Below are 17,555 nucleotides of genomic sequence, written 5' to 3'. Positions count from 1 at the left end.
ACTGGACGAGAGTATGAAAGCGCGGTTCGTGATTGATGAAAAAGGATAATACGATTTTTTAACGGTATAATGAAATTTGCGAAGTCGGGTCTAAGTGAATTATTCGTGTAAACATTTGGTGTGCGCGATTCGATTCAATTCTGTGGAATATTTATGCTTGCTTAATGAACCGTTCTAATTTTACACTTTTTGTATATATATATAATGCACGAGCCCGGTAAAAATATATATATATATGTATGACCTTTTCCGAATATAATTTATTTGAATATTTGATGAAGTTCAAATGAGCTGTCGCTTTCGAGTTTTTGCAAATTTCACTTCGACTCCGGTTTCCGGAAATTGCAAGTCTAAATTTGCATAAAGTCTCGTAACCCAGTTACAACGTATTTCAAATTTCAAGCTCTCTCGTAACGCGAGCACTTCCCCTCGCCGTTTATAATTATTCAGCATAGAGAAATTAAGAAATTCTTCATCGTGCTCCGTTTCTTTCCGGAAGACTTAAAGCAACCCCTTCGAGTTTTATATTAAGTTCCTCCTATTTTCCGTTCCTCTCTACATAAATTTACATAAATCGTTTTTGCATGAATATAATATGAAGTTCCATCTGAAGGAAGCTGCATCTGCATTTTTTTAGACGCATTGTTGCGCTCGAAAAGAAAATAAAGTTGCGGGAAAGTGGACCATTAACTCCGACAACGCTGAAGAAACTTTAGATACGACGTGTCTCCAGAAGACGAGGTGCGCCTTGAAATACTCCTGCGGCACCACTAATTATTACATCGTTAACCGAATTCTCGGGTCGAAATCACAGAATTCAATGTATCACATTATTCACCGTTAAAATTACTTAAATGAAACGTGAACAATTGAATATTAAGATTACTTAAATAAGACTTGAATAATTTAATATTAAAATTCACTCTTAACGGACCGGAAGTATTTCAAGTTCACTTGTTGCCAAAGAATACGGTAACATGGATGACCAGAAGCGACCTAGTGCAATACTTAATGTGGTAATCGTAAACATTACACCAATAACAGTGATGAAATTAATAAAATGACTTTTGCCATTTAGTTAAGGGTTCAAATGCTTAACGAACTTCATTTCATAATATCATTCAATACAATCAAATATCAAACATTAAATTCTCTACAATTTTACTATATCAAATATGCACTATACAATTCTACCAAATCCCGAGTGCAAACGCCTAACCCCTTGCCATATTACTTACTTTCGCTACTAAGCTCGTGCAAAATGTTTTTATCGGCAGTTTAGGAACGCAATGAAATTCTCCACTCCACTTGAAGTACAAATTCACTTTCAAGATAACCTATTGGTAATAGCAAACTAGAACTTTTATCCATGCGAACAACATTGATGCTCATTAACACGTTAAGCACCACGGAAACCTTGATCTTCTACACAGTTACCCTTTTCAGCAAAGAAAAGCAGCAACAATTATTCACTTGGCGTTACAATCTTTGCATTACACTTATCAACTTCGACATCGATTATCTCGCATATCACGATCGTTTCCAAGTAATTAAAGCATCAATCATCGACTAGACTCGAAATCTTCACGAGTCCCGCTGTACGGCAGCCGTTTAAGTTTCCCCGTCAATTGGAAACCAAACGTCCGCGCGGAATCGTGCGACACCGAACGATTTCCCGCAACGACTCAACAAAGAAGTTTCCGTTTGCCAGGGGACGGGTCCCACGGCGCGTCACATCGTCCCGCGAAGATTCCATCCCCTCGTCAAAAACAGCCGGCCGCCCCGTCGCTATCGGTGTCCTTAATGTCGAAAGTTTCGCCGGTCCCTGCCCTATCTGTGCCAAATGAACGAATTTGCCGGAGTTAGCCGTGATAATAAAGTTCTTTTTTCTCCAGCTCGCCTCGCCTCGCGTCTCCTCTCTTCCAGCTCTCTGTTCCACCCGACGGGGCCCATGGGACCGACGGCCGAGCCGCGGCGGAAGGGACAAACAACAAGCCGCGGGAAAAGTTGCGGACAACCGCGCGGCTTGTTGCCCGATAACGATTGCTCGGCGAAAATAAAGGGACCGGCCCCGGGAATAACGGCCCCCGCAGTTGTAAAGTTCCGTCCGAACGGACGTATATCTGGCGATACCCCGAGAATTACGGCCGCCTAATCTGTCGATGTAACGACTCCGCGTGTATCTCGGGTAGAATGGCCGCGATAGACGGGCCATTCCGCGGACGACAAGGTAGAATCTTTAAATGTTCCTTGCCGAGGATCTACGAGCGGCGGGAATGCCGGACGTCTACGTGAAAGCGCCGCGGGAATTTGTCGACGTCGCTGGTACCGTTGCTGGTCCAGTGGAACGGAGATGTTAAGGAATGGTACTCGGTTCGAAAATAGGTGCTGAAATGGTGTTTAAACCTAGGAATAGAAGCGCGGGCTTCGGGGATGCTGGAGTTCCGTTTTTCGAGATTTATGAAGGCTTTTCGGGATGTTTGAGGTCTGCGTGAAAGGGTTGAGATGCGGTGCCATTCGGAAGGATCGATGAGACAGACTATGGAAGATGTTTGAAGTTTCTTGTTAGAGACCTATGGTTTCCGAGGATTGAAATGTGTAATGATAGACAAGCAATTGAATTGACTTTTCGAAATTGATGGGAACTTTAAGAGTATCTGTTGAGACTAGTTGATTTAATTTAGTTTGTTAGATCAACTTTAGTTAGTTCTCAGAGATATCTATTGTCTTTTTAATCATTGCAAAAGGGAAAATCAGGAATGGGTCATTTTGACTCTTCTGGTAGTTTTATTGTCAAAAACATTGAAGAGAATGTCTTGGTACCATTAAGAAAAGATCAATGAAACATTCATCGTTCCATCCGAGGAAAGGCAGTTCCTTTCTTAAAGATTTGGTGAAGTATATCGAATTCGTAAAATCTAAATTCTCTTTTTAAGAGTTCACGGGAGTAAACTGACTGAACGTTTACGTAAAGACACGGAGACGCTCCAGGATGTTGGTACCATTAAGGAAGGAGCAGCGAAGGAGACATTTGTCGTACGAGGGAACGGTAGTCAAAAGCATCAAACTCCTTCAGCATTCTCCTTATCCTCGTTTCCACGGCGTGCGACGATTAAAACGAGAGCGAAGGGCTGCAGAATAGGGGATCGTCGATCCGCGCAGGACAAAGAAGACTCCTGTGTTCGCAGGATCCGGCGAATGGAGTCAGCGGACCTTAGAAGCAAGCACAAAAGAGCGTGCTCGCTGCGATCGCTCGGTTAACTTATCTGTCCTTTCGCTCGGGATCCACCCTATCCGCGCGTCACGCTCCCCTTTCGCGATCAAACGATGCCCGCGCGTACTCCGCGTCCACGTGTCGTCCCGGTTTGTCACTGCGGGACGGGAAACGGTTCATGGATACGGGCCATCCGTCAGGTGAGGCTCGGGACCGAGTTTTTATTTTCGGGGTAGCTACGCAGGACGTTCAAGCTGTCTAAACGATGGGCGGAAGATACCTGGGGGTGAGTCAGATGATCTCGATCAGGAGGATGACTAAGATAGCTATTCTTGATAGCTTTCATCGTGGTAGTATTGTTCCAGTGAATTTTTTAATATGATAAGATCGTTAGAATTTGCTTTATGATATTGTTAAGGTTAAGGCAAGTTTCAGGGTGGAGTAGCGTTATATTAAAAATAGCTTCTTTTAACACTAAAACTACCAGACGGGTCACGGTGACCCATTCCTCATTTCTTCTTTTTGCAATTATGAAAAAGATAACAGATGCTTCTCTGAGAATTAGAGAAATTGATTTGGCAATACGCGAGCTAAATTGTAAATTAACAGAAACCTCAATAGATGCACCCTTGGAGCTATAGAGAAATTTCAAAAATTCAATTTAATTGCTCGGTAGTCTTAGTGTTAATTACAAATGGAACACTATTACCTTACCAATATTTCAAATGAAAAATCGTTAAATAAACGAAAGAGTCCCAATAACTATCTGTTAAAGATCAACGTAATACTAAACTCACAGACATCGTTCACCATAGCGAAACGTTTAACAATTAATCCGGCCGCCACTCGCCTTTGTCGCGGAAGAACGTCACGGGAAACACTCGAAATTCCCGCGGCGGTCAGCCTGTTAAACGTCGAGTGAAATTGAATGTCGATAAACATTTGCCGCGCAGATATTCGTCGGCCGCGCGGAATTGCGACGGGTCGGTGCAGCGCGCGCGGCGTGTTTTCGGGGATTTTCAATCATCCGGCCCGCGGAATCGAAATATTATGACGTTCGGCGTGTCCCCGGTCGTGTCCCATCTTCCATTACCTAAATTAATCAGTTATGCATTTGGAAACGGTGCCGGGAGAGCCGTCAGTCCCGGCCCGATGCCGCTCGGCCAAGCAGGGGATCAATACTTGATAACGGGCCGCGCGGACGCTTGATAGAATAATGAATGATAATGCGCGATAATTATTCGGTTAATCGTTCGACTTAATTATTGAAATTGCACGGTCAATCGTTGGGTCGGCCGGTGGCGCGATAATTAATGGCGCGTTCCGGGCCGACCTTATCGCGTCGCGGCCGAACTTTATATTCCGCCGGCCAATTCCGCTAATTATCGGCCACTTTTAAACCGGCGCGCGAACCGAATTATTTGACGCGGGCCCGCGCGCGCTAAATGGAATCGAAATCCTTCGAACGGAGAAAGAAACTCTCTATCTCTCTCTTTCTCTTTCTCCCCGTTCCGTTTGCGTAGAGAGAAAAGGAAACAGTAACGAAAAGAGAGAGGGAGAAGCACGATCTAATACGAGCTCGACGCGAAATTGAAAATTAATCGTAATGATCGCTCCGGAAAATTGAAACACCGGCTCTCTCCTCTACGAGTCGTTTCATTCAATCCCGTTACTCTCTCGTCTCTCTCCTCTACGCCGACCCGCGGCGCCCCACCCCTTTTTATAGTAACAGATCCTCCAGTTATACTCCGGTTAATCTGATTCCCCGGTAATTTCGCGTCGTTCCCCGCGGAACGGCCGGACGATGAAATGGATCGGAATTGTTATTCAAGGACCGACCGCCCGGCCCGGCTCGGCTCGGCCGGTCGGGATAACGAAGACGGAAACGGGACTTGAGAATTTTCTGGGACACGTGGAGCCGCTGATCCGATTAGAATTGATTTTCCTTTATTCTCTGATAAAAGGGGAATGTATTCCAGTGTTCCGTAATTCGATTATAAGTTCGTTCTTTATCCGACTCGGGGAATAAATTTCGATGATTACGTGTCTCTAGGTGTCTGTGTGAGCCGAAGAGGTGAACTTTGTGAAGGAAGATATAGGGGGTGGATGCTTTAATTTTTCAGTGAACGAGTATCGAATGCGATGAGTAAGGAAATATAAGGTTACTCGTGTCTTACTTTGTACCTTTATTTACTTTTCTTGTCTTATACTAATATATTATTATTGAAATATCGAATTTCTCCTCGTATATGGTACATAGTTATTTCATTGTTTACGTTATTCTATTTCTTTTATCAGTTCCTTTTAGTATTTAGGTTATTTCATGTCTCTTGTTGGGTTACTTGCTTTATTTTCTACCTTTATTTACACCTTTTGTCTTATAATATTATATTATTGAAATCTCGAATTTCTCGTTACACATGGTACAAAATTTCATTGTCCTTACTCCATTTCTCTCATTAGTTCCCTTTTTTCTTTCGGTCATTTGATTTCTGCTTATTTATTATTCAAGTTACTGTATTTCTTCGCCTTCGTTGGAGGATAATCCCGTTTACATCCGCGGCGAGAAGCATTTTCGGGGTAAAGTTGAACGAGCTTGGCGCGACAAAGGGACGAACGCCCAACGGTAACACTTTCTAAATAAAGTTAACTAAATATCTAATGGACCCGCGGTGTTTCCAGTATTTGCGCCGGCTGGCCGGGCACGGAAGCGACGACAATATAAACAAGCGGACCGGCCCGGCGTCAAAGCGGTCGATGGCAAATTAGACTGCGCTCTAAACAGGGCGCAAGCCTACGTTAAGGCGCGCCGGTACACTTAACCGGGCCGCAATCACGGGCCAGAGTTTACCTTGTCCGGCTTGGAATCGGGTTAATGCGCCACACGAGCGAAATTAGTTTCGCTAATTTAATCCTGGTAATGCGACCGATATACCGTTCGATTAATCGCCGGCAGACGGGATCTCGAGTCGCGATCTTCGGCGTCGATCCTTAGGAACCCACGATTTCGCGTGAAATCGACGACAAGGTTGCTATCGGCCACCTCGAAGTGACGAAATCGTACGGGTCGAACTTGGACGCGTCGAACGCTACCGGGAAACGTTCGGTTAAATTTTTTTATTCGACTTTCAGTTTGAATTTGAATTATATGTTTTAATTTTCGTTCCAATCTCAAGCTTAATTTTGATTTTAATGACAGAAGTTTCGGGAAATTCATTTTAACATCGAGTTCGAATCTGAATTATATGTTTTAATCTTGATTCCAATTTCGAGTTTAATTTTGATTTTAATGACAGACGTTTCGTCACTCATTTCAACATTATCGAGATCGTTATTATCTTAACACATTGCTGACCGGTCACGGGTTCGCTCGTGTTTTCGTGCCCGAACGTTGTTGACCGGTCACGAGTTACCTCCACTTGCGTGAGCCGTTTCAATTTTCAAAACATAGGACAATTTAAGGTATCGCGAAAACAAGATATTCAAAGTTACATAACAGGTACGTCCAAAGTTTCATTTCAATTCGTTATGTATAAGATAAATAAAGTATTGAAGTTTTATTTAGATCGAGAGTGGGAGTTCCAAAAATATGGTCATTAGTGAAGTGCGATCAAATGCCACAAGCAACAGAGCCCTCAAAAATGGCAAAACCAATACAAATTTAATTACATTCAGACGAAAGTTAATAAAAATTCAGTGGGATATGCATGAGCATTGTAATAGATTCTTCAAAGTGACAGAAAAGAGAAAGGACAAAATAAAAAATCTATAAAATATGAAATGTTTAGGATGTTAGTGCATCAACATTATCAAGTTTTAATGCTCTATCTATTAAGTTGGTACAGAAAATACTAAAAGTCCACAAGCTGCTGAACCTTTTTAATTACACCGATGATTGCATTGTATAACTAGGTTTATGGAACGCGTCGATTTGACGCACACTGAATTTTATAAACATTATTTAGTAAATGTTTCGACGGGTTTGAACATGTATCCTAATTATCCATTTCTAAATCTAGAATTTTCAAAATCTAAGTAAACGAATATCAACTTTTCTAGGAACAATAGAATAAACTGTACAATGAATATCCGCAAACCTAGTGTTAATTACGGAATAACCGATGACATTAAATAGCTTCTGCGTAAAACTACCGATCAACAATGTATTAAGTAAAAATAGAATATATTCGATTTGATATTTACAATTATTTACATGACTTGGTTAATCCTTTACTCCAGAAGTTTCTCACTGGAAATACTCAGTACTTCCTAATAACGCAGATGATATTTTCTGCGATTGAGTCGACGAGATACCATGCATCGAGGAAGAAAACAATTTTTTAATATTTCATATATTGAGGCATTATAGAAAGCTTAATATTAAATATCCAACTTTACAGTTTCACTGTGCCAAAGTGAAACATTTGGTTTCCATTTGGACTCAGCATTTCGATCCATATTAAATATTCCTGTAGCTACACGCAAATATTTAGAATACTGCAGCGATCTTTCATTATGCTGCAAACTTTACTTCGAAATTGACAAATAAAGGACTATGTATTTATCCGGATGAAAGTTTTATTCATTTTCGACGGGGATTCGATATACGGCCTCGCAGAGCCGTTTTAAATTTCGCTAACGCATTAAATTCCCCGGCGATCGTGCGATTTTCGGACGATTTGACCGGAATCGCGTGCATTATTCGCGTGTCCGACCATCTGTCCTGCGGATACGCGCTGTAAAGGGGGTCCGCGCGACGCCTTCTGCCTCGCACGAATTTTATTACGTTTTACAGAGGCCATTTGTCGCCGGCGCCCGTTTATCGGCCGGTTACCGCACGCGAACCAGTCCGCGCACGTCCCGGACTCGTCATCAAAGAATTGAAACCCGGGTCGTGCGCGACGTGTCCTCGCGCGCCGTAATAAAAATCGTTCACGCTCAGCTCCGCCTACGAACGGAATTCTCTGTTCTGATAAGCTCGCGCTGCGAATCGTAGGAAATCTTTTTCCCACGAATTTCGAATGTTGCTCGACGTATTCCAGTTTGTAAATGAACCTGTCCGCTTATCGATCTTTACGCCGTGAATTTCTGCTCCTACGGAAAACGATGAAATCTACGAGAATTTCGTATAATTCTCAGATTTCCATACAGATCTGTGCTCTTTAAAGAAAACGTTAGTAACACTTTAGGGATAGAATTTTACTTTATGAATTTAATGCATAGTTTATGTTATTAACACATTGCGTACCGGCTACTTATCAGAAAACTGAATTGTTCGGAAATTTTCAGTGAGATCAACTTGCATTGCTACACATACAAAAACTCAGCTATCATATTGTTACGTAATGTATTTTAAATAGATAATCAATTTGAACCAAATTTCATATTTTCCTAAGTACTATAGTAATCAGCAAAATTGCATAGCGTCTTTATATAAAAACGAGATTTCTCGTTGCAAGTACGCAACGTGTTAAGAAAATATTTTTAGAGGTAGGATTTTACATCACGAATATTTTGTCGATTCGTTACTAAGTGAATCGAATGATAAAATGAATTAAAATATTTCAAAGTTTCATCGAATCGAAATGTTGAGGTATTCGGTTTGACAGGATAGTTCTCGTTATTTTACTGTGCTCATCGGAGAACAACATTCCCGAAAAAAAGTTAACGAATCCATGAAAATAAACGAAGATCGTCGAATGGCCGATGAACAAGGAAAGCAACAGGGTGCACCGAATCACGAATACCGCGAAGATCTCGGGGTAATTGGCGATTTGCTAGGAAGCCTCGGGATTGGATTCGCCGCGATCGCTCCGGAATCGCTCGTCAGACCCATTTCCAGACGAATCCACGCGAACGTCCGTCGTAACACGTCGACGTCCCGAGCAAACGTTTCCGGGAAGACATTTTCAGAAGCCTCGGACGCGGCGCAGCGAGTCACGTTCGTTCGCCTCAGCCACTTGGCGAGATATATTGTCGCCCGGCTGCCGCTCCCGATCGAACGAACTTTTTAATCTTTCCGCGGCCGCGAACGAGCAGATGCTTTCAAGCTTTTTGTTGGAGCTGAGCTCGCCTCTCACTCCATCTCTTCCGCAACGAGCTTTCGTCTCCCGATCGACCGGAGAATTTTTACTCATCGCCGCGAACTTTCGCTCGAGAAGATCTCGAGCAGCATCCGATTTTTCGCTCCTCTTTATACTTTCTCATTTGTCGCCGGCGCCGGGGATTTCGCAATCGAGTGGTTCGCTAATTTAAAGAATTTATTAATTATATAGTTTATTAACCGGCGTGCTTTGTAATGAATGAAAGAAATATGAAGGATTAACTAACATTACCAGTCAAATCGACTGTTTTATATTTTCTTGCGAAAAAATTGGTACGCTCATTTGTTTAACACTAAAACTATCGGACGGATCAAAATGACATTCCTGATGCCTTGTTTCTGTGATTATTAAGAAGATAATAGATGTTTCTATGATAAATTATTAGAATTTCAAAAAGTCAATTTAACGATTCGATAATTTTGGGGTAAATCATTTCTGGGATGTTCTCTCTCATTATATCCTAATAATTCTGAGTAGGCAAGTATGACACGAGTCATTTTGATTTACCTAACAGTTTTACTATCAATCTTTAATCTATCCAACAGTATCACTATCAATCTTCAAATCTATCCAACAGTATCACTATCAATCTTTAATCTATCTAATAGTATCACTACCAATCTTTAATCTATCTAGTAGTATCACTATCAATCTTTAATCTATCTAATAGAATCACTATCAATCTTTTAATCTATCCAAGAGTATTACTATCAATCTTTAATCTATTCAACAGTATCACTATCAATCTTCAAATCTATCCAACAGTATCACTATCAATCTTTAATCTATCTAATAGTATCACTACCAATCTTTAATCTATCTAATAGTATCACTACCAATCTTTAATCTATCTAATAGTATCACTACCAATCTTTTAATCTATCTAATAGTATCACTATCAATCTTTTAATCTATCTAAGAGTATCACTATCAATCTTTAATCTATCCAACAGTATCACTATCAATCTTTTAATCTATCCAATAGTATCGCTATCAATCTTTTAATCTATCTAAGAGTATCACTATCAATCTTTTAATCTATCCAACAGTATCGCTACCAATCTTTCAATCTATCTAATAGTACCACTAACAATCATCTTTCACACTAAAAAATCCAAGAATATCTAAAAGATTCAAACCAAAACACAATTTAACTCCACCAACACCTAGCTTCTTTAACAAAATTCTCCCACCAGAAGTCACCGACGTCTACCCACAAATTGATACTAGCTATCCCGCGTGTCCCTGCTTTTCGTCGCCCCAGCACATTCGCGACATTCACACCGCGCGGCAAGAAGTTTTTTAATCTGTCGCGGGTGTGGGTGGCGAGTAGATGTTTTCACGGCGAGATCGGCCGACTTGACACGTCGCGGCGCGCTGCGCCGTTTCCGGGGAACACGGATCCCCGCGAAACTTCGCCGACGTTCTGGAAGAAACAGCCCGGACACGACGTCGCGGCGCTCGTTCCGCGGCTTAATCGGCCCGGGAACTTTTTCAGTCGTCGGACAAAACCGTTGCGCGCGGCCCCCCGTCGCGATGGCCGCCGGACCCGCGCCGGAACCCGGCAAGTTCGCCGATTCGGTGACTGTCGGCCGTGTTACGCGTCGCTGACCCGCCGCTGGAAAAACTTCCGCGTGTTTTCTCTCTTCCCTTTCGTCGGAAACAATGGCGGCGGTATCGATCCGGTCGATCGAGGAAATCCACCGCGAAATCCTGGACACAATGGAGCGTGCGTGTTGGTTCGACGCGTCGATCGCCGCGGAATCTTCGGCTCTTCTGTTCCGTTGGCTTGTAAAAGGTGTCGGACGTAATCAGATTTTTTAGTATTACAGTTCTTATTTCATATTGTTCGTTTGGTTAATTGGATTATGTATCTTTTTCGCAGTTAGATTATAGAGTACTACAGTTCTCATTTTATATTGCTCGTTTAGTTAGTTAAGTTAGTTGGATTACGAAAGTTTTCTCTGAAAATATTTTTAAAAACAAAACTGTTACTCGAAGGAGTATTTTGTTTTTCGAAAACAAAGAAGCAGAGGTTAGAAAAGAAATTTGCATCGTAAGATTCTAAGAGTTAGAGAAGCTTAATTATTCGATTTAACATTCTTCTAATTTCTACTTTATCAAGATCGAAGGCATCAATCATAATTGTAAGGATACTTAAAAAGTTCGTTTCAACGGACGATCGAAGCTGCCCGACCAGTCGACGTTTAAAGGGCTCGGTGTGGTTTACGTAATTCGCGGCAGAAGGTGATCTTAATTAACGGCCCAGTTGCAGACACTCGTCAGTTTCCTGTGACATCTATCACGGACCTAATTAGGATCAGTTAACAGTAATGCAGGGTATCGATTTTACCATAACACCGGAGAATAACATTAATTACACAGCAGCAACATCTGCGGCGATGCAACCCGGGATAATAGGGAACGAACGCGAGATTCAACGTTTAATTAATTCGTCCCGTCCCCGTAAAATCTAATGTTATTATATAATTCTCAGCTAATGCGGCACGAAAATTCCTGCGCAACGATCACGCGGAAACTTGTTCTCGTTATTGCCTGTCGCAGGTAGAACGAGAACAGCGAATGGATTTCGGGGATCGATTCGCTTTAAAAAGTTGCGCTCGCGAGCGCCTTTGTCCCCGGCCGACAATCGGGGCTTTTTGTCCTTGCCCCGCGCGGAAATTGTTTTCACGCGTCGTCGTGACTCGGTGCCGTTCGCAAGGCGTCTCGGGCGCCCTCCATTATACCCTTTCGACAATTAAACACCGTTATTCCATCGGGAACAATTCGAATATCGTAAAATTAATTAATTGGGTACGACCGATCAAACGACCCGGCGCTCAACGGGAAATTGTTTGTCCAAGGAACACCGATACGGGAGTTTCATGAATCCCGGATATACGTGACCGCTCCTTCTTCCTTCGTGTGCGTTCGAAAGATTGAATAATAATATTTTCAATTTCGAAACAACTTGTCGGATTGAAAGGAACCTGAAGTTTCCTTTCGCGAGTGCGTTCCAGAGATTAAACGATATTTTTTAATTTTGAGACAATCCAGTGTATCGGAAGAAACCGCCACGTGAAATAGTATTTTTTCCTTTGTTCGCAGACATTCAATCTATCGGACAATAAAGTTTTCAATTCCGAAACGACAATTGATAGTTTGAATGAAACCGCTGTCAAAGTAAACGTCCCTTGCTTCGTGCGCGTTCGAACGATCGGATTATAGCATTTTTAATTCCGCAGCGAAATCCAGCGTATTGAAAGGATTACTATATTAATGCTATCACTTCGTACACAATATACAAAGAGTCCGGAGCGAAAAAACGAAGGTTCAAAGGACGCGTACGTAGTTCCGTTCCATGCAATTTTCGTCCGTTCGTTCGGGCAAATATTAAATCGACAATTTTTCAGAACTCGAAAAGCCGGGGCACGGTGGGCCCTCGCTGATCGAACAGCGTGTTTTTCTTTGTCGGTCAATCTGCGGGAGAGCAGCACAAAAAGCGTCGTTTTTTTGATCAACCAGTCGAATTCATCAAAGGGCTCGTCGTGCGAACGAGCGGACGCTAGACGCCGGCGTACCTGGTGCGAAAAGCCTCGCGAATCGTCGCGATTTCCGCTTGGAAGCGCGCCCGTCACTCTCGATTCTAGCAAAGTCGCTTGGATACAAGCTTTTTTTAAACCTTTCAGTGCTGGATGCTTTGTTGTCGCAGAAAAATCTCAGGAGGAAAAGTTTTATTCGTTTCCTAAGATGGCATTCTGTGGATGCATCGTCGAGTACCTTGTAGTACCTTAATTTAGCGACAACGCGATACGTATTAATTCGATATAGCGATAATAGTAATGATATAATACAGTGCATTAATAACAAAATAAATAATAACACATAGTACAAGTAATAATGATGTAATACAGTAAACACCAATACAATACAGTAATGAAAAATAATACAAACTATTGACACAATCCACCAATACAACCCAGTAACAACAAAATAACACAACCTACTACTACACAATACACCAACAATCCCACGCGACGCGAATTAACAACGCAACATAATCACAAATCGATCGCAGAACCCAACGAAACCTCTTTCTCCAAAGACGACACTTCAGTACTCACTTGTGCCCGCTAATGGACGCTACCATTCAGCACTGAAAGGGTTAATATTTCGAGCGCGAACGCTTTTTCACAGGGACGACGATTCCCTAACCCGGCGCGTTAAGAACTGACGGCGCGTCAAGGGGCTGCCTGAAGAGACGGCCTGTGCTCGCCGCCTTTCACGACCGACACACACGTCCCGTTCGGATCCTCGGATGACTTGGACGTCGGAACGACGCTCGACGGTGGAGATTTCGTTCCGGATCCCGGGGAACGTTGCCGAGAGGCTTGAATAACCCGAGGGGCGGACGGGCGGAGGGCGGTGCGCGCATCCCACGCGAAGTGGAGACGCAACACGCTCGCGAGTACACAGCCTCCATCCCCGTAACTAGGCTACGGTATTCTCGAGGGCCCGTGTCAAGCGTGAAAATAGAATTTTTAGCGCAACCCTCGGCTAACACACTCGCAATCCGTAAAATTCGTTTCCCACGCTTCCGCCGCGCCCCTCGCGCGCTGGGAATCGAAAGAGCGTTGCGATATACTCGTCGGTTGCCGTGGAAGCTTCGCTCGCTGGATTTTCGAGGATTTCGCGTGTAGAGGATTAACATTAACTTTCTCTACCAGTCAAACAACTGGCTGTGAAATAAAGATAAACAAGTTAGACGATAAATGTTTCGCAGTGGAAACAGAGGCAAGAGGAAAGGCGAGCATTGAAAAACTGGGTGATCCTGAATTTGAGGATGACTGAGAAGGAAACTGAATGGAGAGGAGAAGCCTAGAATTTTGAATCCGGTGATTTGATCGGTTCACGGTCACCACTTGATTCGATACAACAAAACTATAAAGTTCAATATTTAATATTTCAAATGAAACTTCGCATTGTTACGTGAAATATTGAAATAAAACACCTTTGTTGCTTGATTTATCTACGAATTATCGTTAAATTAGTTTCAAACAATATCACCTATATCTCGTCAAAAAGTGTTGAATATTTCCATTGAAAAACTTTCGAGTGCAAAGGATTAAAAGGGTGACTGTTTTCGTGGTTTTGGGAGAGGAATGAGTATCGTGTCGATTCGTTGACAGTGAGGTTGTTGAGGAACTAACACTGGAACTACCGAGCGTTTACTACGATTAATATGCGATCCATATAAAAATTGTAACGGTAGATTATTTTCAGTTTCTTCGGACATTCATTATACCCAAGTGAAAATGAATTTGCAAAATCATTTCGAATATTCAATGCTTTGAAGATAATTGTTGAAGAAAAAGATTGAAACCTGTCATTTTGACTGGTACAGTAGTTCTAGCGTTAAGTTGATTGGCTTCTGTTTCCTAATGTAAATCTTAAAAGTATATTGATTGAGACGCTTGAGGTTTAATTGACATGTATGTTAGTTTATGTAGTATTGATTCTATTTGTTCGATAGAAAATCAAGGATCGTTTTGAGTGTTTCAGGGTTAATCACTCTTCTCGTATCAGCCGTTAGGGGTACAACGAAGTTCTTCGAATTTGCTTTTCATCGTACCTTTGTTCCTGTACCATCGCGTTTGGATTCCGGGTAAAAGCTGTATGAGTCGTTTGATCAATACAAAGATTAAACGGCCTGGATTCACATGGGGAAGATGAGCGAGTTCGTTTGATCAAAATATTGTGTACATTATGCATTCCCTTTCAGGGAAGTTTAACGTCGGATACGGTGGCGTTGTTGAAGATGATCTGACCGTGAAAGGCCCCAGGAAAAAAAGGAGACACGGAAAGAGTTTAATGCCGCTGCTTTGAAGAACCTTCGGAGTCATGTCATCCATGATAAAAGAATTTTGATCGGTCTGCTGGCGACGAGAGTATTAGGGGCGGAGAAGATGCACAGTTTAACGTGTGCGTAAGTATTCAGACAGCGTAATAAACTCTCGAGAATAATGAAATATTCAGAGCAATCCTATTCCCTGGTAATTACCGCTTAACACATTGAGCCCCGCGATAATCCTGGATTTTTAGTATATTGTTTGATTGCTAATTCTACGTTCATATAACATTTTAGATATGTATAACACAAGTCCAAAGTAAAATTTACAAAATCGAATTCCTTATTCTCTTGCGTAAGTTAGAAATTTTGGTTTAATCGATGTTTAAAAATATATCAATATAATCACCTACGCTCGCGTTTTTAGTAGCTGGAATTTAGCCGGCGTTCATTGTGTTAACAATGAATCTACCGAGCAGTTAAATTCACGTTTTAAAATTCCTCTGTAGCAACGTCAAGATTGCATTCATCGAGACTTCAATTGATTGATAATTCAGTTTACGTGTTACTAAATCAATTTTCTGAATAATCCCTTCGAGAAATATCTGTTATGATTTTAATAATTGCAAAAAGAAGAAACCAGGAATGGGTCATTTTGGTAGGTTTAGTGTTAAAACTGCAATAATTCGCTGGTTAGTCATTTTCATTTATAATTTACAAATAATCTCCTCTCCCAAGAACACAACGATCAATCCTTCACCATCCTATATCAATAGCCACGTATTTTATCAATATTCCCTAGAATTATTCACAGCATTATAGCCGCATTACACAAACGCAATGTTACTGCTTCTCAAAGGTTGAATGAATGAATAACCCTTTGAACTCTATAGGCTCCAATATTGCACCAGTTATAATATTAAATATTGTAATGAATCTTAAAGAAACTAAAATTATTCGATTTTCCACATATCCAAATTTTGTACTAACAAGAAAAATAAAAAATAGAAGAAATGTTATAGTGTTTCTAATTTTCGCTAGGAATACTATAAAAATTAGTTGCAGTTGCTGATAGATTACAAAACAACCTGCTAAGGGTTAACTGCTTACAACGTCGATGCAAGTTTTAAGTTTAAACAAAGTCAAGGACGCTGCAAAGTTCCAAGGGAAGTTTAATCACGGTATCTTTTTCCTGTTCCCCGGCAACTCGGGGTGGAGGGACGCTTCGATGTCTCGGCGAACAGCTGCGACGGGTCCGCAGTTCCCGATGACACGTGAAATTCGCACCCCTTTCCCCAGGATCGTTTCGCGCCGCCGTTTTCCCAGCCACCCCCCGTCACAGAGATCGCGACTCGCGACGCATAACAATTCGCGTCTCTCGGCGGCATCGTTTTATCGCGTTAACGCGACCTTTCCCCCCTCCCTGTTCCTCCTCCCGGCGACAATGACCCCGTCCAGCCACTTCGGGCGGCCACGAGGAAAATTCGACGGGGGATGCAAATTAGCCGGGCAACAGTCACGGAAACTTTCCACGACTCTGCAATTACTTTACTTCTCCTGGAGAGGAATATCGTGAACCACTTATTAGCGGACACCGCGCGACGAATGGGACCATTGGGAATACATAATTCGCCGGGACATGTATTATTAAACAAGGTAATTAAACGATTCATTTGCCGATGCGAGTTCACTGGCGCGATCGTGATTCGCTGCTACCGGCTTTGCAATTTAAATGTGTCTTTAAAGGAAATTTCAATTAAACCTCCGGTTTACAACCTTACTTTTTAATTAAACAGGAGTTCATTTTTTGACAGGAGCTCCCTGGGGAAGAGGAAGTTATATACTCCCCGCGAGGGGAAACTTCGTGCGAAGCTGGGACGTACGGAACGATTATTCACTTTATACTTAATTTAGTAATAATCCTAATCATTCATTATTACCTGTTATCACGGTTAATTTATCAGTGCCTACAATTACTATAATTTCACGCGTATAACGACATAATTAAAACACTGGATTCCGCTGTATAAAAACAATATTATTTTTAACATTAACATTAGCGTTGTTCCACAATATATCGAATAATCTACTAAAACAATATTTTAGAGCGCTTACAGTACCATAAGAACAACATTTTAAGCACCTTTAAGCGCTTACGCTATCACAAGCGCAATTCTCCTAACCTTCAGGCGCCAGCAGTAGTCAAAGGGTTAAACATCCCCATGACTGACGCTTCTGAGTGACTTGAAATCAATCGTAGCACGCAGGATAACCGATATTCGTAACGAAGTTGATAATAGTGCAAGGGTTGCAACGCCAAATAATTAATAATTTCAACTTTCAACCCTACTTTTCTTTGCCACAAAAGAATAAGTCTAAAAACGGCCAA

The sequence above is a fragment of the Nomia melanderi genome, chromosome 12 (genome assembly GCF_051020985.1).
Source record: "Nomia melanderi isolate GNS246 chromosome 12, iyNomMela1, whole genome shotgun sequence".
Taxonomy (NCBI): Eukaryota; Metazoa; Arthropoda; class Insecta; order Hymenoptera; family Halictidae; genus Nomia; species Nomia melanderi.
This window is presented reverse-complemented; position numbering follows the sequence as displayed.